This window comes from Symphalangus syndactylus, chromosome 13 (assembly GCF_028878055.3).
Source record: "Symphalangus syndactylus isolate Jambi chromosome 13, NHGRI_mSymSyn1-v2.1_pri, whole genome shotgun sequence".
NCBI lineage: Eukaryota > Metazoa > Chordata > Mammalia > Primates > Hylobatidae > Symphalangus > Symphalangus syndactylus.
The window spans coordinates 66,775,373-66,798,625 of record NC_072435.2 but is presented as its reverse complement, the minus strand read 5'-3'; the positions used below and the strand labels follow the sequence as shown (position 1 = coordinate 66,798,625).

At 36.4% G+C, this 23,253-nt stretch overlaps 1 protein-coding gene across 1 annotated transcript in view; it reads left to right on the top strand.

Annotated features, from left to right (window-relative positions):
- The first annotated feature begins 7,857 nt into the window (after positions 1–7,857).
- TSPAN8 (tetraspanin 8) overlaps positions 7,858–23,253 on the top strand; it is a 274,155-nt gene continuing 258,759 nt past the window's right edge. The window contains exon 1 of the mRNA XM_055237898.1: positions 7,858–7,951. The gene's annotated coding sequence lies outside the window, so the exon portion shown is untranslated. The remainder of the gene's footprint in view (positions 7,952–23,253) is intronic.

The following is a 23,253-nucleotide window of genomic DNA, read 5'->3' as shown; positions in this document are numbered from 1 at the left end:
CTTTTATTACTTGTGATATGTTTATGGAACTTCTGTTGCTGATGATGAGAATACCATGTGTGCTAGTCTGATAGTATAAAACTGGAAATATCCTGTAAATGGAAAATAATACACCATGTTGTACACTTCATCTTAAACGTTTTTTAGATTTCCTTGAGTTATTTAATATAATAGTGCTGTGTGACCGCCGTGCATTCAGAGAGGAAATGATATAGGAAAAGACTCTCAGCAGATTGACTGATGAGTTGTTAATGATGGTAGTTTAACCTGTTCTAATGGAAGATTTGTCAACAGCATCTCAAATGGCTGATCACATGGTATTGTGGTCTTAGTTACAGCTCCTGGTTGGATTGGTTGGCAAATGCTTGTTATTTTAAACTAACTTTTGGAGGTGGGTCAAATAGGGCACTAAATTTACTGGAAGAGCTTTCCCTCCTATTTTTGAATGATTAGAAGCCACCTTTTAATTTATTGAGGAGATTGAAGTTGTGGCCAAATAATCAAAGATTTGAGCAGTAAACTAAGTGGCATCAAATTCAGGTATGATTTTAGGTGTCTTATTGCTTTATATATTTTTCCCTTAGTTTTCTGTGTGTGTGTGTGTGTGTGTGTTTCCTGAAGAGTAGCTCTACAGATGTGGAGAGGTATTTTCATTCATGCAAATTTTAAATATCAAATAAAGAATTAACTTTTTTTTACTCTGGAGATGTGAGAAATCAAAATGCATCAGAAAAGACCCACTATGAGTGCTGATTAGATGAACTGATATTATGGTGTAGGTTTTGTATTTTTTTAGTTTAAGGTGCCTGGCCCAGTGTGGAGGATCAAAAATATTTATTGAATTTAATTGGAGAATTGAACTGGGCTGGTCTAGAAATCTGACCACCATTAATTAATTTCTTTTTGCTACTTTGTTTATTAATTAGTTAATCTATACATTTGTTTTATAGTTAATGCCTGCTAGCAATAGAGTGTGCTACGTCTTCTAGGAAATATAAATAATATAACCTGAGACTTGATTTAAAAGGTTTTATAATTTCAAGTGGGAGGTGACATATATGCAAAGAACCAGGAAATATAGTAGAAAATTATAACAATGGAAAAATATATTCTGAGTTCCAACTTACCAGTTTACAGACTTTTGGAATGCAAAACTATGGTAAGCTCAAGGTCTCCTGTGAACATTTATTTATTTTTGCCTATTTACCTATTATAAGCTCTTTGATAGTGATGTAATAGGAATTTTTATATAATGAGATAACTTATTTTTAAATTTCACTCCTATGATACAGAGGCTATAGTTTCTATAGTGAAATCGACATGAAATTGAGTGAAATTGACATGAAATCCATAAGAGGTTGGTCAATGTTGTCTATTGCTTTGTAGTAACTGAGGGCCTCTGAATTAGCTCTGTCTACTTTCTCCTGTAGGTAATTTATATTTTAAACCGTTTTTAATATTGAACATTTAAAGCATGGTAATATGGGTTTATTGTTTTTTATTTTAGAATTTTTCTTAAATTTTATGATATAAATGTCACTTTTCAAAATTAAAATGTACAACTAAACAGGTGGTTGTTATTGTCATCCTAACTGCCTTTGCAGAATGTTCCTAAGGTTTTGATATAACAAAATCATAAAAGCAATAACAAGTTCATATTTTATTGTAAAACATCCAATTTTGCTACAAAATATAAAAAGGACCTTATAATAAATATGGCATATGCATATTTCTATTAATGTTCAACCTTCACTATATTGAACTTTTAAAACCTGTTACTCAGATGATTTAATTCTATCAACCAGACAGCATTACGAATATTCTCTCCTCTCTTCCGGATTTTCTCCCATTTTTTACTTAAGAAAAGCTTATACACTGACACTATAGTCTCACGTTTTTCTCCTTATTTAGTCTATTATGTAAATTAGAACTCAAATGACCTGTTAATCTTAGGTTTGACATTTACAAAAAACAAAGGTTATATTCAAAACATTAATAATTGGGAATTTGTGGTCACCAGCCAAGCTGTCCTCAAGTCCTCCTGCTAGTTGCACGTTAGCCTTTCAGTTGCTGGATCCTGGAGTGGGCAATGGGTTCCAGGGGAGAAGCTGGAAAAATGGTCCTTGGGGCACTGGCAGTAATTATTTACCAGCTTGTATGGAAGGATCTTAACATCTTGACATCTCATAACAATGTATCACTGTATACCCACTGAATATAGCCCTGTCTATGAATTTAATTTCTCTTTCCTCATCTGTACAATGAGTAAAAAATAATAGTCATTATAAGCTCTACCTGGCTCATAGAGCTTCTGAAGAGACTCAAAGAAAAAGTTTGTGAAACAATAACATGATAGTTTTGTTAGGCATTGTAAATTTTGTCATGATCAGATCATATAATTATCACAAATTTTTTTTTTTTTTTTTTTTTTTTTTTTTGAGACAGAGTTTCACTCTGTCGTCCAGGCTGGAGTGCAGTGGTGCAATCTCGGCTCACTGCAAGCTCCACCTACTGGGTTCAAGCGATTCTCCTGCTTCAGCCTCCTGAATAGCTGGGACTACAGGCGCGTGCCACCACGCCTGGCTAATTTTTTGTATTTTTAGTAGAAACGAGATTTCACCATGTTAGCCAGGCTGGTCTCAATCTCCTGACCTCATGATCCACCTGCCTTGGCCTCCCAAAGTGCTGGGATTACAGGTGTGAGCCATTGTGCCAGGCCTCTCACAAAACCTTTTAAGATAAGTGTTATGATTCCCATTACAACAACCCTATGAGCCAACATTTATATACTGCACATTTTACTGAAGCAGAAAGTGAACTCAGTGAGATTCAATAATTTGCCTACAATTGCTTAGCTAGTTTGTTCTTAAGTAGAGATAGTATTCAAACACTGATGTTTCCTTAATATATGAATGTGAAAACTTAATCTATAATAGTAAAAACCAGCTACATTTGTTACTTCATAAGCAAGGGTACAGAACCTGTATATCCATAGTTCAAACCATAAATTATTTTAATCCCTTGTCAGATGGCTACTAATAATACTGTTACACTCTATTCCCTGGGCCAAAATTTGGCAAAGAGAAATGAGAAAACCCGGGAGGTAAAAGCACAATTAAAACTATTTAAAGTTGGGAAAATATGTTCAGACTTTTAGTTTAGTTTGGAGCTTAGTATTACATTGGCAAGAAATTCTGTCTCTCAAAATGAGGTTTTCAATTTCTTTATTAATAAACACACCATTAAACATCATATTGCCTCAGTGGTAGATATGGTAAAAATGTTCAAACATCATACTTAATGGAGAAACCTTAGAAGTCTTCCCTTTAATGTCAATAACAAAAAAGAATGCCTGCTATGATCCCTTCTTTTCTACAAAGGACTGGATGTCCTGGCCAATGAAATATGAGAAGTAAAAGAAATAAGGGATAAAGCTATAAGGAAGGAGACAAAACTGTCAGTATGCATAGATGATTTAAGTACATAGAAAACTCAACAGAATCAACAGACAAATGACTAAAGCTAAAAAGAGAGTTCAGTTTGCTTGCTGAGCACAAATCATTAAGTAATAATAAATAGACTTATTTTACCCCAACAGCCAATTAAAAAATATAATAGACCATAAGATACTGTTTACAATAGCATATATATATAGAAACTGACCTAAAATGCAAAAATTATTTTGTAAGACATTTTATTTTATTTATTTATTTATTTATTTTTAATTTTTTTTTTTGAGACGGAGTCTCGCTGTGTTGCCCAGGCTGGAGTGCAGTGGTGCAATCTTGGCTCACTGCAAGCTCCGCCTCCCGGGTTCACGCCATTCTCCTGCGTCAGCCTCTCTGAGTAGCTGGGACTACAGGCGCCTGCCACCACGCCCGGCTAATTTTTTTGTATTTTTAGTAGAGACGGGGTTTCACCGTGGTCTCGATCTCCTGACCTCGTGATCCGCCCGCCTCGGCCTCCCAAAGTGCTGGGATGACAAGTGTGAGCCACCGCGCCTGGCCATTTGGAAGACATTTTAAAGCATTATTAAGGGACATAAAAAAAGACCTGATTAGGTAGAAATACCACACTTGTGGAAGGAAGATTTAACATAAAGATATAAATTCTTCCTAAATTAAAACATAAATTTAATGTAACTAAAATAAAAATTCCAATAGAGGTGAATTGGTCACACACAAATCCACAAATAGCTAAAACAGTTCATAAAAAGAAGAGAGAGGCTGGCAAATATCTTACCAGATATTAAGGTATATTACTAAGCTCTAGTAATTCAGTGTGATACTGACACTAAAAATGCCAAATAGACAATAGAATAGAATCTAAAATAAAATAGGATCTAAAACAAATCCATGTGTATACGAGAACTTGGTAAGTAGATCACTGAGAAAATGGTAGATTATTTAAAAAACATTGTTGTGAAAATTGGCTAAACAGTTGGAGAAAATACAGGCCCCAAATTCATACCACATACAAAAATGATCCCCCATTGTAATGAAGATCTCAAAATAAAAGACAAAACTATAAAGATATGATAAAAATGTTAGAGAATGTCTTTGTAACAATACAGTGGGAGAGCATTTCTTAAATGAGGTAAAGCCCAGGGCATACAAAAAAAATTGGTGAAATTGAAGTCAAAAGTAAGGACTTCTGTTTTGTGTAGGACACTATAGACAGACTGGGAGAAGATATTTGGGGTGTGAACAATTAATAGAAGATTAAAATATAAAGAAATCCTACAAACTCACAATTAAAAATACCAGGCAATCACATAGAAGAATGAGCAAAGAATATAAAGAGACAATTCAAAGAAGGAGAAAACTAAAATGACTAAAAGGCATAATGAAAAGAAGCTCCATTCAGATAATTGCAAACTAAAACTTTAACAAGAATGGCAAAATTAAAAAGTTGGATAATATCAAGTATTGTCAAGTCTATGGGAAGTGGCAACTCTTCATCTACTGGATGGAGTATAAACTGGTGCATCCATTCTGGAGACCAGCTGGGGAGTATGTAGGGAAACTGTATATGCACAAATGCATGGATCCAGCAGTTCTACAGCTGGGCATATCCCCTAGAGAAAATATTGCACGGGGGAACAAGAAGACATGGATGAGAATAAACCTTTCTGTATTGTTTGTGATAGAATTTTCTAAACTTATTGAACATTAACTTCTTTTACTCTTATAACATCTAATTGGATTGGTATTCTGTGACATACATGTTGGGAAACAGTGATTTAAAAGAATAACTTTTAAATTTAAGGACATGGCTAGGTAGGATGCCAATGCATCCAAGTGCCTTCTTGCATCACTATCAAACAAAAGGAGCTTATTGGCATAATATGACCTATTTAGTATGAAATATTGCACTCTTAATAAAAGTACCCAAGACTTGTGCTGCATTTAAACTATGGAAAGATCCCAAACAAATTGAGACTTAAAAAAATAGAAATGGAGTGTTTGTGAAACCATTTTTATATACGTCATTTAACATTGTGTTAAGCAGGATCTTAGTTAATATGCCTCTACAAATCAAGATTATGGCCGGGCATGGTGGTACATGCCTGTAGTTCCAGCTACTTGGGAGGCTGAGGTAAGAGGATCACTTAAGGCCCGGAGTTTGAGACCAGCCTGGGCAACATGGTGAGACCCTATATTAAAAAAAAAAAAAGATGATGCACCAATTACTTATTAGTAGTATTTCTGGAAATGAGATTGCCTGTGATGTTTACTTTTTTCTTTACACTTTTCTGTATCATGTAATTATTTAAAAACTAGTCTTTACTAATTTTTTTTTTTTAGATGGAGTTTCACTCTGTCTCATAGGCTGGAGTGCAGTGGTGTGATCTTGGCTCTCTGCAACCTCCACCTCCCGGGTTTAAGTGATTCTCCTGCCTCAGCCTCCCCAGTAGCTGGGGCTTACAGGTGTGTGCCACCACACCCAGCTAATTTTTATTTTTTAGTAGGGATGGGGTTTCACCATGCTGGCCAGGCTGGTCTCGAACTCCTGACCTCAGGTGATCCGTCTGCCTCGGCCTCCCAAAGTGCTGGTATTACAGGCATGAGCCACCACACCTGGCCATATTTACTAATTTTTAATCAGAAACATAATAAAACTATTTTCCTTTTGAAAATAAATTAAATATCAATTTATCAATGTCAAGAATGAAATATTAACTATTTTCATATTCCATATAAGTTGAGAAATGAATTATACTTTTAATTCTTTCTTCTCTTACTTTTGAGTTTTTGTCAAAAGAATCTGGAGTTTTAGTTCTGAAATACCGTTAACACATTTTGTTAGAATCCTATATCATATATTTTAAGACCTATGTTTTACATTTGAACAGTTTTATTGTAAAATTAATTACAATTAGGCAGTACATTGTTTTACTACATTAATTGCCGTTTGGGGATCTATTTCTAGTGTCTTTAAAAAACACCAATTTGTATTTTCTTTCATAGTTTTTTGAATTTACTGGACTCATTTGGGTAGTTCTCACTTGGAGTATCTCAGGTGGTTACTGTCAGATAGAGGCTGAGGCTGCAGTCATTGAAGGCTCCATTGGGCTAGATGTCTGAGGTGCTCCATGCTCCTCTACCTGTCCTCTTCCTCAGCAGAACCACTTGCCCTTTCTTAAGCACAACTCACAGCTCCAACGGAAGCAAAACAGAAGCCACCTGGCCAATTAAGGGATATGCCTAGTCTGAGCATAGCTTTATGTTTGCAGAGTGGCATTGGCCAAAGCAGTCACAGCTGCAACCCAGATTCAAGAGGATGGAATAGACTTTTCATGGAGGAGTAGCAAGGCTGCATGACTGAAGAGCTTGTGGGAGGGGAGGTAACGTTGCAGTTACATTTGGAAACCTGTCACAGTTGTTCACTCATTTTTGTTGTCGTTGTTGCTATGCTTTTTCTATCTGTTGGTTCAAATCTCAGTTGGCTATCCTACCGAAAACAGAATGGTACTGGTATAAAAATAGATACATAGATCAATGGAACAGAATAGAGGACTCAGAAATAAAGCCTTCTGCTTACCACCAACTGACCTTCAACAAAGTCAACAAAAATATGCAACAGGGAAAGTGTGTCCGGAATTGGTGGGTTCTTGGTCTCACTGACTTTAAGAATGAAGTCGCAGACCCTCGCGGTGAGTGTTACAGTTCTTAAAGGCGACGTGTTCAGGGTTTGTTCCTTCTGGTGGGTTCGTGGTCTCGCTGGCTCGGGAGTGAAGCTGCAGACCTTCGTGGTGAGTGTTACAGCTCATAAAGGCAGTGTGGACCCAAAGAGTGAGCAGCAGCAAGATTTATTGCAAAGAGCGGAAGAACAAAACTTCCACGCTGCGGAAGGGGACCTGAGGAGGCTGGCACTGCAGCCTCGGGCAGCCTGCTTTTATTCTCTTATCTGGCCCCACCCACATCCTGCTGATTGGTCCATTTTACAGAGAGCTGATGGGTCTGGAGCGGGGAGCGGGGAGGCTCATGGCGGGCTGCAGGTCCGAGACCTGCCCCGCAGGGAGGCAGCTAAGGCCTGGCGAGAAGTTGAGCCCAGCGCCGGTGGGCTGGCACTGCTAGGGGACCCGGCCCACCCTCCGCAGCTGCTGGCCTGGGTGCTAAGCCCCTCACTGCCCGGGGCCGACAGGGCGGCCGGCTGCTCGGAGTGCGCGTCCGCCAAGCCCACGCCCACCCGGAACTCCAGCTGGCCTGCAAGCGCCGCGCGCAGCCCCGGTTCCGCTTGTGCTTCTCCCTCTACACCTCGGGGCAAGCCGAGGGAGCCGGTTCCGGCCTCAGCCAGCCCAGAGAAGGGCTTCCACGGTGCAGCGGTGGGCTGAAGGGCTGCTCAAACGCGGCCAGAATGGTCGCCAAGGCCGAGGAGACACCGAGAGCGAGGGAGGGCTGGGAGCGCTGCCAGCACGCTGTCACCTCTCAGAAGGACACCTGTTCAAGTAAGTGGTGCTCGGAAAACCAGATAGTCGTATGGAGAAGAATGAAACTGGACCCCATCTCTCATCATATACAAAAATTAACTCAAGATCAATCAAAGGCGTAAACGTAAGACCCGAAACTATAAAAATTTTGATTGAAGTACTTCTTATAGTAATTATTTCACAGAAGTAACATACTTCCTGAATCTTTAGCAGATCTTTTTGCCCTTAGATGTGAGTGATAATTTGAATGAATACAGATTCCCTGGATCACAATCTTTGTTTCTAAAAGCATTTAGAGTTGTAGAGGAGACCTCTGTTTTGGAACATTTTTCTGTTTGCATGTTATATTTTCTCTTCCCATCATACTCACCCCATTTTCTCTTCTATTTTAGATATATGTAGTTTTCCCAAAGCCTTCAAATTTAACAATTTCAGCAGTAAATGTCTAGGTTTGGGTTTTCCTTCTACATGAATTTGGCCTGGTTCTGATTCAGTTGGGCTGAAAAAATAAGACTTCTCAGCTAAAAGGAAAGTCTATCCTATAATTTCTTTCTTTCCTTTTTTTTTTTTTTTTGAGACGGAGTCTTGCTGTGTCTCCCAGGCTCGAGTGCAGTGGCGCGATCTCAGCTCACTGCAAGCTCCGCCTCCTGGGTTCACGCCATTCTCCTGCCTCAGCCTCCCGAGGAGCTGGGACTACAGGCGCCCACCACCACGCCTGGCTAATTTTTTTGTATTTTTAGTAGAGACAGGGTTTCACTGTGTTAGCCAGGATGGTCTCGATCTCCTGACCTTGTGATCTGCTCGTCTTGGCCTCCCAAAGCTCTGGGATTACAGGCGTGAGCCACTGCACCTGGCCTATTCTATAATTTCTAATGATTATTGCTTTATCTTTATATGCTCTATTTCTATATTGAGCTTCTACCGTAAGTAAATTATATTTCTTAAATGTGTTCTTCATAGCTCCTGTTTTTTTTTTTTTGCATTTTTCAACAAGTACTCTGATTCAATAGTAACCTAGTATAAAATTTGATGTCTCTATAGTAATAAAGATTTTGATATAAAATAATATTTATAGTATGTTAGATTATTCTTCTTTTATAGTTTCAGTGTATTTTCAATTCTTGCTAAGAATACAGATAAAAGATTCTGTAATCCCTTTTCCCATTTACTTCAGTAAGTCTGTTTGAAGGGAAATTTTTATCTAGTGCTTCAGATTGATCCCTATCTTTTTTCATAAGTCTTTTCATAAATTCAATGACTTTGCCTGTGAATTTTCACACTGAGGATACAGGGGTTGATGTCTATCTAGCATTTGGAATGATCAGTTTTATAGATTATGTGGGTTGTCGTTCAAGTCTTTTAGAGCCAAACAATAGAAAAATAAAACATTTGTTTGTTATCTTTGCCAGTTCAAAGTCTAGTGGGCTGAGGGAAGTAGGTGTGGCTCTTTCTTTCCTTCAGATCTTGGCTCAAGTGCTGTTTTTTCAAGAGGCTTTCCTTGACCTTTGTATCTAAACTGACCTACCCCAACTTTTCTCTATTTTAAGAGTTGGCAAACTATGGCCCACAGGCCTAAGTCTGGTCCATTGTCTTTTTTTTTTTTTTTTTAATAATGTGTTATTGAATCACAGCCACACCCACTCACTTATATGTTGCCTCTAGTTGCTTTTTTTGTGTTTTAACAGCAGAGTTGAGTAGTTTGCAATAGAGTCCGTATGGCCCAAAAAACCTGAACTATTTTCTGTGTACCTCGTGCAGAAAAAAATTTGCTGACCTCTGCTCTATCTCGTCCTCCCATTTGTTCCCTTAATGCCACATATCACACATTGTAATTATCTATTACATTTCTTTGGTTATTTCTTATTATAATCTCACAAAGATGGAAGCTTCATGAGGTCTAGTACTTAATCTATCTGGGTCACTACTGTATCCCTAGTACCCAGCACAGTGTCTGGAATATAGTAGACACTTAATAAATGTTTGCTGAATAAATAAATGAATTAAATAAATGTTAAAATGTTATATTATTCTATTCATTTCACTAGGAATCTGGGAGCAGGATGGGGTGAATTAAAGGTATTTTGGTTCAGTTAACATTTTAATGAATTAGTTAATTGCCGTAAGAACCATTAGCATGAGATCTACTCTCTTAAATTTTTAAGTGCATAGTGCAGCGTTAACCGTAGGTATAATGTTATACAGCAGATCGCTAGAACTTATTAATCTCTCATTACTAAAACTTTATTCCCGTTGAACAGCAGCTCCCTGTTTTCCTGTCGTCCTAGTCCCAGGCACCCACAGTTCTACTGTATATTTCTGTGAGTTTGACTATTTTAGATCCCTCAGATACGTGGAATCATGCAGTACTTGTTCTTATGTGACTGACTTATTTCACTTCAGTTAATATGTTATATTGGAAGAAGGTAACAAGAATATTTAGGATATGAGCCAAAACAGAAGAGTTAGAAAGGAAAGTTGAGGTGAAATTGCCTGGGAGATATGAGGAAACCAGTAGAGTAGTGTCTTAAAACCAAGGGCAGAAGGATTTCAGAGGCAGGGTGTGAGGAATTTTGTCAAATGTTTTAGAGAAATAACAAATTTTGAAAGTTCTGACAAGTGTCCCATGGATTTAGCCATGAAGGGACTATTGTGACATTAGTAAAGGATCTTTCAGTGGGGTGAATGGGACTGTGTTAGTTCCCTAGAGATACCATAACAAAGTACTACGTATATGGTGGCTTAAAACAACAGAAAGTTATTCTCTCACAGTTCTGGAGGCCAGAAGTCGAGAATCGAGGTATCAGCAGGACCATGCTCTCTGCTTTAGGGTAGGTGCCACCCTTGCCTCTCTCCTGGTTTCTGGTGTCTGCTAGCAATCTGTGATGTTTCTTGTCTTACAAATAAATCACTGCAATCTCTGCCTCCATTTCCACATAGCATTCTCTCTGTGTGTGTGTGTCTATGTGTCCCTTCTCTGTGTCACATGGCATTCTTTTAAGGACAAAAGTTATTTGATTTAGGGCCCATTCTTATCTAGTATAGCCTCATCTTAACATGATTACATTGGCAAAGACACTATTTCCAAAAAGGTCACGTTCACAGGTATGAGGGGTTAGGACTTCAACATTATCTTTTTTAGGGGGACACAGTTCAACCCACAATAGGGGCATACATCAGATTTCAACAGGCTTAGGAGCAAATGCAGCAAGAAGGTGAAGACAGTGAGAGTAAAGTCTTCATAAAACCTAGTGGAAAAGGGGAAAGAAGCAGAGCAGTAGCTAGAGACACAGGATTTAGAAAGATGTTTGAACAGATTAAAGGAAGACCAATAGAGAGGTGGAATTAGAAGACGGAGGGAAGAGGAAATATGAACAGAAAGAAGAGCATGAGAAGGCAGGAGAGGACTGTGGTAGAGACTGTTACTTGTTCACTAATGTTCATTCTTCCACTCACCACTTCTCTTAATATTTAGCTGGGCTTATCATTTTCTATAATAGAGGATGCATTATTTTTTCTCCCCTGCAGCTAGCTAGGCCTTGGGATTAGATTCTAGTCAATGGGAGGAACGTAGAGGCATTGTGTGTGGACTGGAATGCACACATGTTGGCTGTAACTTCAGTAGCAATCTTAAACCATGGGGTAGAAGCCATATGTTCAGATTAGTGGAGACCCAAGTCAGAAGAAGTCTTACCTCCGATCATTGTAGAGTCATCATACTGGCCCTGATTTAATTTTGTAGAATCCTAATTTTTGCAAAAAAGAAACAAATTTCTATCCTGTTTAAGCCACTACCATTTTGTGTTTTCTTTCACTTGCAGTTTAACATAATTATGACTGAAACATAGGTAGATGTCAGGACATAGGACATGGTGTGGAAGGTTCAATTTAGGTGGAAGATAACCTAATTCAGTGAGGCAGGAGGGAAAAATGAAGTTATGGTTGCAGCTACAAATGTACTGATAAGTAGACAGTGGGAAGTTTAGAGAGTTGTTTTAAGGCACTGACTTATAAAAGTAGGGTTAGTTGTTGAGAATAACAGAAGAGGTTTTAGTGGAGCATGTTTGAGGCGAGTCGTGAAGATTTTTTTTTTTTTTTTTTTTTTGAGACGGAGTCTTGCTCTTTCGCCCAGGCTGGAGTGCAGTGGCGCAATCTCGGCTCACTGCAAGCTCCGCGTCCCGGGTTCACGCCATTCTCCTGCCTCAGCCTCTCCGAGTAGCTGGGACTACAGGCGCCCGCCACCACGCCCGGCTAATTTTTTGTATTTTTTAGTAGAGACGGGGTTTCACCGTGGTCTCGATCTCCTGACCTTGTGATCCGCCCGCCTCGGCCTCCCAAAGTGCTGGGATTACAAGCGTGAGCCACCGCGCCCGGCCAAAGATTTAACAAAAATTATTGTGAGGCATGAGAGAGAGTGAGCTGAAAATAAGGGTTTGGGATTGGCATTTTGGTTAGAGACAATACAATTGTAATGGTCAAGTAAATACATCCTATGGTGCTCTATGGGATGGAAGAACATTCTCAGTTCTTAGAGGCATCCATTAATCCATTATTAGACTTCTGCATTATTGGAATAAAGAAGGGAAAAGGGAGTTTTGCAGCAATACTTTAGCCATATTTTATTAGACCTTTCCTATGTGATAGATGGGCTACGTGAATGTGCCAACATGCAGTAACACAGACTTCACTCCCACTGTAAAAGAAGCTAGTTTGGAAAGTTTGATCCTTGAAGACAGCTCTTAAACACAATGGTCATGTATGGAAAGGTTGGTGGATACCATTTCTGAGCATGTTGAGAAGTCAAAAAATTCCCTAACATTTCAGAAGTTACACCGTAATTGGCATCTTTAAGACAAAAGGTAGTAATTTTAATTGGGCCACTAACTCCTCACTGTTGATGTTTGATACTGCCTAGTGTTATTAGGGCTGTTATGTAATAGCACACAGAAAGAGAGTGAACAACCTCTACTTCAAGCCTTTTTTTTTTTTTTTAAACTTAAATAAGACTTCAGTAGACTAATATTTTGATTTTATTGCTCTGGTGAAAAAATCATATCATTTAGAGATAAAATGAAACATATGAACAAATGGTGTCATAATCATAATGAAATTTGTGTCACTGGTTTAATACTTGGCAGTTTTCAAGAGACATCTAGAATATATGTTATCTAATTTAATCTACAAACAACACTGTAATGTAGGTTAATTATACCTACCTAATTTCCAAATGAGAGCATTGAGGCTCGGGGGATTAATGATTTTTGCAGAATACCAAACAAGCAAACATTGGAATTTAATTTTGACTCCAGGGTCCAGTGAGTGCATTATGATGTGTTCATCTTCAATATGATGATTACTTACAATAAGTGATTAATCTGGACAGCTCCACTGTGAAGTAGGCGAGGTTTTCATTTTCCATGAAGGTTCTCCAAGTGTCTGAGACTTTTTCAAATTACTATTTAAAACTTCAGTTTGCGGTTTGTGGTTGTTAGTTCAAGATAACATATCCACCTAAAATGGAACTCCTCTTCTCTTGCATTTACTCAATTTTTTAATGCCTATAAACCTTAAACTCTTGAAGATTGTCTTTGGAGGCACCGTTGAATGAATAAAATATATCACGTTCCTGTTGGCCTCTAGAGGTCACAAATGCAACAGAATCTTGCTCTCTTCTCTTCAAGAGTGTTTTAGCCCACAAACTACTATGGTTTTGATGGATGTGTGTGGTCATCATAATTCTTATGATTCTAATGTTTACATTATAAAAATAAGGTTGCTTACGAATATGTCCAGAACATTACTTTCTTCAGCAGAATTTTCAGAGTATCCATAGCCTTGGATAACAGGAAACGGCAGTATAAAGATGTTTTTGTAATCTCTGGAAACTATTCTTTAAGCCAAGTCAGGATTATTTGTTGTTGCATTTCAAAGCTGGTTAATCAGTGTACCAATGATAAACTTAAAAATAGTTACTTTATAAATATAAGCAATAACAAATCTTTAACAAACATTTTGTTATGTTTTTGTGTGTAAAAACGAGGGAAAAGTATTGTTACTTTGCTATCTATGTGAAATAGTTAAAATTTACAATTTACATTGGTTAAAATATTATGAAAATATTTTAAGAAGTAGTAAATTTGTGGTTAGGAGTACTTTGATTTTTTAAAAAATATTTAGAGCTATGGCATTTTCCTAATAAAAATCTCTACCACTTATTGGTCATTTATAACCCACCAGGCATCATGCTAAGCACTCTCTAAACATACTATCCCATTTATTTTCACAACTGTATGCAGACTTTTAAAAGTTTGTGCTTTTTATTTTTTGTTAGTAGTGTTTCTAACTCTTTCATACACACACACACACACACACACACACATATATAGAGAGAGATCTGGAGACAATAAGCATAACCATTTCAAAGTTGAGTGACTATTTTAAATGAAAATACAGTCATATGTTGCTTAACTATAGAGATATGTTCTGAGAAATGTGTTATTAGGTGATTTTGTCATTGTGCAAACATCATAGAGTCAATCCTAGATGGCACAGCCTACTACACACCTAGGCTATATGGTATAACCTGTTGCTCCTAGTCTACAAACCAATACAGCATGTTACTGTACTAAATACCATAGACAATTGTAACACAGTAGTAATTATTTGTGAGCTACAGATATCTAAACATAGAAATGATACAGTAAAAACCAGGTATAAAAGGTAAAAAATGGTACATCTGTATAGGGCACTTACCATGAATGGAGCTTGTAGGACTGGAAGTTGCTCTAGGTGAGTCCATGAGTGAGTGGTGAGTGAATGTGAGGGCCTAGGACATTACTATAAACTACTGTAGACTTCATAAACACTGTACACTTAGTCTACATTAAATTTATAAATATTTTTTCTTCAATAATAAATTAATCTTAGTTTACTATAACTTTTCTACTTTATAAACTTCTTAATTTTAAAAAAGTTTTTGACTATTTCATAATAAAATAGCTTAAAAGACAAACACATTGGATAGTTGAACAAAAATATTTTCTTTCATGTACTTATTCTATAGGTATTTTTCCATTAAAAGTTTTTTTTTTAAATTTTCTACTTTTAAAACTTTTTTGTGTTAAAAATGAAGACACAAACACACACATTAGCTAAGGCCTACACGGGATCTGGATAATCAATATCACTGTCATCCACCTCCACATCTTGTCCCACTGGAAGATCTTCAGAGACAGTAACAGGTATGGAGCTGTCATCTCCTAGGAAAACATATGCTTTCTCCTGGAATGCCTCCTGAAGGACCCGCCTGAGGCTGTTTTACAGGTACTTTAAAAAATATATATGGCCAGGCGCGGTAGCTCACACCTGTAATCCCAGCACTTTGGGAGGTCCAGGTGGGTGGATCATGAGGTCAGGAGATTGAGACCAGCCTGGCCAATATGGTGAAACCCCATCTGTACTAAAAATACAAAAAAATTAGCTGGACATGGTGATGCGAGCCTGTAGTCCCAGCTACTCAGGAGGCTGAGGCGGGAGAATCACTTGAACCTGGGAGGTGGAGGTTGCAGTGAGTCGAGATCATGCCACTGCACTCCAGCCTGGGCAGCAGAGCAAGACTCCATCTAAAATATATATATATATATATATATACATGTATATACACACACATACATATACATACACATATATGTAAAAGGAGTACTCTCTAAAATAATAAGTGTAATGTATTAAATACATAAACCAGTAATGTAATTATGTATTATCATTATTAAGTATTATGTACAGTACATAATTGTATGTGTCATACTTTTATACAACTGGCAGGCCAGTAGGTTTGTTTACAACAGCATCACCACAAATACATGAGTAATGCATTGTGCTACAACGTTATAACAGCTATTTTGTCACCAGGCAATTAGAATTTTTCAGCTCTATTATAATCTTATGGTAATCTTATGCGACCGCCACCATATATGCAGCCTGTCATTGACTTAAATGTCATTATGCTGTCCATGACTGTATTTAAAATGAAAATATATGTCAATCAAATATATTCACAATCATGTTCACAGTGATAAACACTTAAAAGAATTTCAGGTCTTTTTTTCTTACGTTTGTTGGCCACATAAATGTCTTCTTTTGAAAAGTGTCTGTTCGTATCTTTCATTCACTTTTTGATGGGGGTGTTTGTTTTTTTCTTGTACATTTGTTTAAGCTCCTTGTAGATTCTGGATTTTAGCCCTTTGTCAGGTGGATAGATTGTGAAAACTTTCTCCCATTCTGTAGGTTGCCCTTTAGTTTCTTTTGCTGTGCTGAAGCTTTTTAGTTTAATTAGATACCATTTGTCAATTTTGGCTTATGTTGCAATTGCTTTTGGTGTTTTAGTCATGAAGTCTTTGCCCATGCCTATGTCCTGAATGGTATTGCCTAGGTTTTCTTCTAGGGTTTTTATGGTTTAGGTCTTTATCAAAACCACAATGAGATACCATCTCATGCTGGTTAGAATGACGATCATTAAAAAGTCAGGAAACAACAGATGCTGGAGAGGATGTGGAGAAATAGGAACACTTTTATGCTTTTGGTGGGAGTGTAAATTAGTTCAACCATTTTGGAAGACAGTGTGGCAATTCTTCAAGGCTCTAGAACTAGAAATACCATTTGACCCAGCAATCCCATTACTGAGTATATACCCAAAGGATTATAAATCATTCTACTGTAAAGACACATGCACAAGTATGTTTATTGCAGCACTATTTACAATAGTAAAGACTTGGAACCAACCCAAATGCCCATCAATGATAGACTGGATAAAGAAAATGTGGCACATATACACCATGGAATACTATGCATCCATAAAAAAGAATGAGTTCGTGTCCTTTGCAGGGACATAGATGAAACTGGAAACCATCATTCTCAGCAAACTAACACAGGAACAGAAAACCAAAGACCACATGTTCTCACTCATAAGTGGGGGTTGAACAATGAGAACATATGGGCACAGGGTGGGGAACATCACACACTGGGGCCTGTTGGGGAGTGGGGGACTAGGGGAGGGATAACATTAGGAGAAATACCTAATGTAGATGACGGGTTTATGGGTGCAGCAAACCACCATGGCACACATATACCTATGTAATGAACCTGCATGTTCTACACGTGTATGCCAAGAACTTAAAGTATAATAAAAAGAAAAAAGTAAAGAAAAGAATTCCAGGTCAACACAGGCAGTTAATAAAATGTATAGCTATTGTTGCTTATATCTTTATCCTATTTTTTGCTGTATTTGTCTTGCCTAGAGATTACTTCATAAAGCCACTTCACAATAGATTGCCAACCAGGAAGCAATGTTAAAAATTACTCATGGTGTCATTTCTATAGAATAAATGAAAGTTAAGATTCGATGAGATGTACAAATATTGTCAGGGGAACTGACCTAAATTTTGATTCTGGAAAGTGGGTTTGAATAACTGACAATGTACAGTTAAAATGAGAGTGTAAATACCAAGAGATGAAATAGAAGAAATGAATAGCACCACCATAGTGATGATTTTATACCAGACCCACAATAAAGCTAGGTTTGCTTTTAAACCAGCACCTTTGTTTTGTTTTGTTTGGTTTTAAAGAGTAGGTGGTCCCTAAAAGACAGTATGCTTTTGATAAGTGTTTCAAAATGTTTGATGCAGCCTCAATATTTGAATATGTATCTCATAACATCATGTTGTATACCTTAAATACAAACAATAACTTTTTTTAAGTCTATTTCATGTTCACATAAGAGTTCAATGTGCATATTCCTGCCAGATGATTTTGATTTTTTAATAAAAAATTGTCCTGATTTGCAAAATGCAGTTACAGCCTCTAAAAAGGAGGTCTAAATCTTGCCAAATATAATATCATAAAGACCCAATGATATTTTCTATCTATCTACCTTTGTTTGTCTTTTCCTTTTTCCTTTCTTTCTTTTTTTCCCTGTATACTAATTTATATAAATAAGCTTGAAAAACAGAATAAGATCTGAATATAAACTGTATTTAAGTTCTTGGGAGTAAATAAAAATTCTAGATGAATTTTTATATAATCTAGAGTTATCTCGTACTCAACACCCTCTAATAAAGTTTATAGTCTCTCTCAAAACTTTATCATTTGCTGGTCACCTCTAGTTCCATTAAGAGTATCATTACACACTCTGTTCCCCTTCTTGGATAACTTTGAATCATGGTTTTTATCATAGATCTACTTCATAATTATTCCACATGTAGATCTAGTGTCATGTGGAATAATCTCTTTTATTCCCAGTACCAGCCTCACCCTCTGCCAGCCTTGCCCCAACAGTTTATGCTCAGCTGTGGATAGTCCAGGTACTTTTATGGTTTGAGGGGTCTCAAATAAAAAATTCTGCAACAGATGTTTAAAGTATCTTCTTTTAATTATTCCCTAGAATCTCAGTTTAGATTAATTAAAAAAGTCAGGCTCTCCCTTTGGCCACCTGGGAAATCTGTTGTCTTTGTTTCTTGAAGAGCAGTGTGTGTCCTGGAATGGGGTCGATGGTTCATGAATATTTGTTGAAGGACTAAATAAGCCTCCAAGTGTGTCAACTTACTCATGTGCCAAAATGGCTTCACACAAGGTGGTTTCAACTATAAAGTACCTCCAAAAAACACAATGTAAGAATAATTTGTTTAAATTAATTACTATGAGAGATTCTAGCTTCACAGGCATGTATCTTTGCAGGAAGTCTAAGGTTTGAGAAACATTAGTGTAGACCAAGTTTTTCTAACAATCGGAGAGAGTCACCAATTAGATCTGCAATCAGGTTATTTTTTGATATGGTATTAAAAAAAAACCCCATCAATTCCTCAATCTCTTTCAAAAAAATATTTATGCCAGGAATGATAGACATCTACCAGAGATTTGTATTCTACCCTCCACAATGTGGAGTTGTTGCTAGGAAGCAGTTGCCCAGCTAGCCCTCCCAGTTGTAGGTGTGACTGTGTCATTAGTTGTCACCAGTGGGTAAAGGAGAAAGAGCTACTTTATGTTTAAACTAAGGAGGATAAGGAGTGGCATGGCTTTTCAACTCTATCTTTGCTCATCCACCAGTTGACATGAGGGGACTGTGGGGCTACCAATAAGTGGCAAACAAGCTGGAAAGAGCCTGTATCCCTGCAGAGAAAACTCATTTTCCAACCAGGAACACACACATTGAACTCTTATGTGAACATGAAATAGGCTTAAAAAATTTATTGTTTGTATTTAAGGTATACAACATGGTGTTATGATATATGTATCTATGATATATCTATCTATCTATGATATATCTATCTCTGATATATCTATCTATCTATGATATATCTATCTCTGATATATCTATCTATCTATGATATATCTATCTCTGATATATCTATCTATCTATGATATATCTATCTCTGATATATCTATCTATCTATGATATATCTATCTCTGATATATCTATCTATCTATGATATATCTATCTCTGATATATATCTATCTCTGATATATCTATCTCTGATATATATCTATCTCTGATTTATATCTATCTATGATATATCTATCTCTGATATATATCTATCTATGATATATCTATCTCTGATATATATCTATCTATGATATATCTATCTCTGATATATATCTATCTATGATATATCTATCTCTGATATATATCTATCTATGATATATCTATCTCTGATATATATCTATCTATGATATATCTATCTCTGATAGATATCTCTATGATATATCTATCTCTGATAGATATCTCTGTGATATATCTATCTCTGATAGATATATCTCTGTGATATATCTATCTCAGATATATCTCTGTGATATATCTATCTCTGATAGATATATCTCTGTGATATATCTATCTCTGATAGATATATCTCTGTGATATCTATATCTCTGTGATATATCTATCTCTGTGATATCTATATCTCTGTGATATCTATCTCTGTGATATCTATATCTCTGTGATATCTATATCTCTGTGATATCTATCTCTGTGATATCTATATCTCTGTGATATCTATCTCTGTGATATCTATATCTCTGTGATATCTATCTCTGTGATATCTATATCTCTGTGATATCTATCTCTGTGATATCTATCTCTGTGATATCTATATCTCTGTGATATCTATCTCTGTGATATCTATATCTCTGTGATATCTATCTCTGTGATATCTATATCTCTGTGATATCTATCTCTGTGATATCTATATCTCTGATGTCTATCTCTGATATCTATATCTCTGTGATATCTATCTCTGTGATATCTATATCTCTGATGTCTATCTCTGATATCTATCTCTGTGATGTCTATCTCTGTGATATCTATATCTCTGTGATGTCTATCTCTGTGATATCTATATCTCTGTGATATCTATCTCTGTGATATCTATATCTCTGTGATATCTATCTCTGTGATAGCTATATCTCTATGATATATATATCTCTATGATATATATCTCTATGATATATATATATCTATGATATATATATATAGAGAGAGAGAGAGAACAGTGATTACTATAGTGAAACAAAGTAACATATTCATCATCTCAAATAGTTATCTAGTTTTCCCTCCTGTGGCAAGAGCAGCTGTTATACACTGGATTTTTAGACTTGTTCATCCTACATATCTGCTACTTTGTATTCTTTGACCTATATCTCCCCATTTTCTCTCCCTTTATAGATCCTGGTAAACATCATTTTATTCTGTATTTCTGTATATTTGTCTTTTCCCTTATATTCCACATATTAATGAGATCATGCAATATTTTTTCTTTCTGTGTCTGTCTTGTTTTACTTAGCATAATGTCTTCTAGGTTCATTCATTCTGTGGCAAATGGCAGGATCTCCCCTTTTGTAAAGGCTGAATAATATTTAATTTCACACCCACACATACATCATAGTTTCTATATCCATTCATCTGTCTGTAGACACATAGGTTGTTTCCATATCTTAATTATTGTAATGTTGCAGTGAACATGGCAGTAGATCTGTCTTCCTGAAATAGACTTTTATTGTGTTAGGTCACAGAATTTTTGGGGTATATTTGTTACAGCTGCTAATATTTTCCTAACTAGTACACCATCTGGTTTTTATGTATATATATTGACTCTGTAACAATATTGCATGTTCCTCACCATCTGGCAATGTATCTCATAAATTTTTGTTTCCACTATAACACAATATAGAGTGAGTACATTCTTTTCATTTCATAAGGATCTATGTTTATAAAATTCTGTAAATCAGATAAGATAATTGAAAGCTGTTTTGAGGGAAACCGTCTATGAAATATCTCTTACAGTCTTCTTAACACATAGAACAGTGGTTTGGTGATAGTCAGTAGATTTGATTGTTATTTTTTAATTAATAGACTTTATTTTCTGGGCCTGGCATGGTGGCTCATGCTTACATTCCTAGCACTTTGGGAGGTCAAGGCAGGCAGATCGCTTGAGCCCAGGAGTTCGAGACTAGCCTGGGCAACATGGCAAAACTCTGTCTCTGCAACCAAATCAAACCAAAAAAAAAAAACACCCTCAAAGAGTTAGCTTGCTGTAGTGGAATGCTCCTGTGGTCCCAGCTACTCAGGAGGTTGAGGTGAGAGGATCACTTGGGCTCAGGAGGTTGAGGCTACAGTGAGCTGAGATTGTGCCACTGGACTTCAGCCTGGGTGACAGAGTGAGAACATGTCTTAAAAAAAAAAAAAAAAAAAAAAAGACTATTTTCTTGAATGAGACCATGTCTCAAAAAAAAGGACTTTATTTTCTTGAGCACTTTTAGATTTACAGAAAAATTGAGCAGAAAGTACAAAGAATTCCCATATACCCTTTTTTCTACCCCTTTCACCTAGAGTCTTCCCTATTATAACATCAAACATTAATATGACATTTGTTATGACCATTGAGCTGATATTGATACATTAGTAAGTCCAAGCTTACATTAAGTTTCACTCTTTGTGTTGTACATTCTATGGGTTTTGAACGAATGTATAATGATGTATATCCATCATTATAGTATCATACAGAATAGTTACACTTTCCTAAAAATTTCCTGTGCTCCACCTGTGTATCTGCCCTGTGCATGTCATTTTTAAACAGAACTATACTGTATATACTAATTTTGCATCCTGTTTTTTCCAATTAATATTACATAATAAGTATTTTTTCATAGTAGTACAATTTTTTTCTTTTTTTGCTTTTACTATTTTTAATGAACACAATAATTGTACTTATAGGGTACAGTGTGATATTTCGATTCATATATATATATGTAACGATCAAGTCAGGGCAAATAGCGTATCCATCACCTCAAGCATTTATCATTTCTTCATGTTGGTAACATTCAAAATCTGCTCGTCTTGCTATTTGAAAATATACAATAAATTGTTTTAATTATAGTCACCCTATAGTGGTACAGAATGCTCAACTTATTCCTCTTACCTAGCTGTGCTTTTGTATATATTGACTACCTTTGGCTATTTATCTCCTCCTGTCTACACTTCCCTGCCTCTAGTAGCCACTATTCCATTTTCTAATTCTGTGAGATCAACTTTTCTTAGCTTACTCATGTGAGTAAGAACAAGGTATTTATTTTTCTGTGCCTAGCGTATTTCACTTAACATAATATCCTTCAAGCTCATCCATGCTGTTGCAAATGTCAGAATTTCATTCTTTTTTATGGCTAAATAATATTTCATTGTGTGTGTGTGTGTATGTGTATGTGCATGTGGCATATTCTTCATACACTCATCTGTTTGTCAGTCACTTAGATTGATTCTGTATCTTTGCTACTGTGAATAGTGCTGCAGTAAACATGGGAGTGCAGGTACTCTTTGACATACTGATTTCCTTTCCTTTGGATATATACCCAGTAGTGGGATTGCTGGATCATATGGCAGTTCTACTTTTAGTTTTTGAGAAACCTTCAAGTTGTTTTGCATAATGGGTATGCTAATTAACATTCCTACTAACAGTATATAAGAGTTCTTCTTTCTCTGTATTCTTGCCAGTGTTTGATTTTTTTTGTCTTTTTGATAAGAGCCATTCAAAACTGGGATGAGATGATATCTGATTGTAGTTTTGATTTGCATTTTCCTTATATTGACTGATACTGAGTATTTTTTCATATGCATGTTTGTCATTTGTATGTCTTCTTTTGAGAGATGTCAATTTAGCTCATCTGCCCATTTTAAAAATCAGATTATTTGATTCTTTTGTTGTTGTTGAGTTGAGTTTCTTGTATATTCTGGATATTAATTCTTTGTTGAATGAATAATTTGCAAATATTTTCTGTTCAGG